Here is a 1,489-nt window from a genome sequence, read left to right as displayed (position 1 = left end):
CTCTGGTCTGGTTTCCTTCTTTTATCCTGCTCAATTTGGGTGGAGTCAACTCAGGAAGAAGGCAAGTCCTCATAATAGGCTAAGTTGGGGATGATGGAGCCCCGTGAGGTGCCTCATACATCTCACAAGCTGGCCCATCACTTAGCTGACTGAAAGCAGTCTTGGTTTTTGCTGTTCTCTTCTCTTCCCTTCCTTTCCCTTTCCTTCCCTTGCCTTGCCTTCCCTTCTCTCCTCTTCCTCTTCCTCCCCTCCCCTTCCCACCTCTTCCCTTCCAATTTTGTCTTCCTGTGTCAGTGGGTTCTGTATTCTGGGTTCACATCAGAAGCACCTGGACTGGAGGCTTTTAAAGACAAACACTATAGCTACTCAGATGACTGACCTCTGAGGATTGCAGTTTGAAGCCTTCCCTAGCAGGAAAGTCCATGTTTTATCTCCAGTTAGCCACCACCCCGACCCTGTGCAAAAAAAAACTGGAAGTAGAATTGTGGCTCCAGTGGTAGAGCACCATTGTTGAGGGAAAAAGCTAATGGACAGGCCCTGAGTTCAAGCCCTGGTACTGGCATAAAAATAAATAAATGAATACAAACAATTGGCCCTTACTCTGACAGACTTGGATTTCAATGGTTTGGGGTAGGGTCAAAGTATTAGTATTCTCTAGAATTACTTGGGGGAGGGGTTAACCAAGTTTAAGCTACCCTTGTAAAGGAAAAGAAACTCAAGAATTGTAAGGTTGATCACAAAGCCTGGGGTGCCTATGAATGAATGCAGGTTCAGAGAGAACTGATTCATTGAGTGCCCACTGGTAGTTAGGTAAGAGATGGAGTGAGAAACAAACTAAGTCATGACCCTCATAGCGTGGCACTGCTTAAGTGTAAAGTTAATGAAAATATATGAGTGCAGGGTAGGGGAAAGCCAGGGTTCCCTGAAAGCACACATTAGTTAGCAAGGTCAGGAAGGGTTTCTAGAGAAGTGACTAGAAGGAGGTGAACAGATAATGAGTAGCAGGAAGAAGAGGGATTTGGAGCATGGGGAATGGTTTGGGCAGGGAAACAGCCTGGAATCAGCCTGATGGAGGAGATTTTAATTGTGTTGTGTCTGTAGTTTATAGATCAGTTGGGAAAGGAAGTCGGGTGCAGAGGGCTGCTAAGGCCTGGGTGAAAAGTCTAGATCTTAGTCTAAGTGCAAGGCCTATCCAGTATGAGATACATTTTTATATGGTATATCTTGATGGTGATGGCTGGAGGAGGCAAGATGAGAAACCAGAGACTGGGAAGAGGCTTTGTGAAAGTCAGAATGAAAGGTGTTTAGTAAGAAGGACTTTTTGGACATTTTTTAAAAAAAATCCATGGCTGAATATTTTTACTTACATTCAGTCTTTGGGTTCTTAACCAAGGTAAGTATGGATCTGTACTGAGGAGGTCCTCCAATATGATTACCAGTCCATATGATCATTAGCATTAATGAAGCCACTGGATCCACAGAACTGCTG

This window comes from Dipodomys ordii, unplaced genomic scaffold (genome assembly GCF_000151885.1).
Source record: "Dipodomys ordii isolate 6190 unplaced genomic scaffold, Dord_2.0 Scaffold20, whole genome shotgun sequence".
In the NCBI taxonomy this organism is placed as follows: domain Eukaryota; kingdom Metazoa; phylum Chordata; class Mammalia; order Rodentia; family Heteromyidae; genus Dipodomys; species Dipodomys ordii.
The sequence above is the reverse complement of the archived record's forward strand: the minus strand, read 5'-3'. Positions refer to the sequence as shown.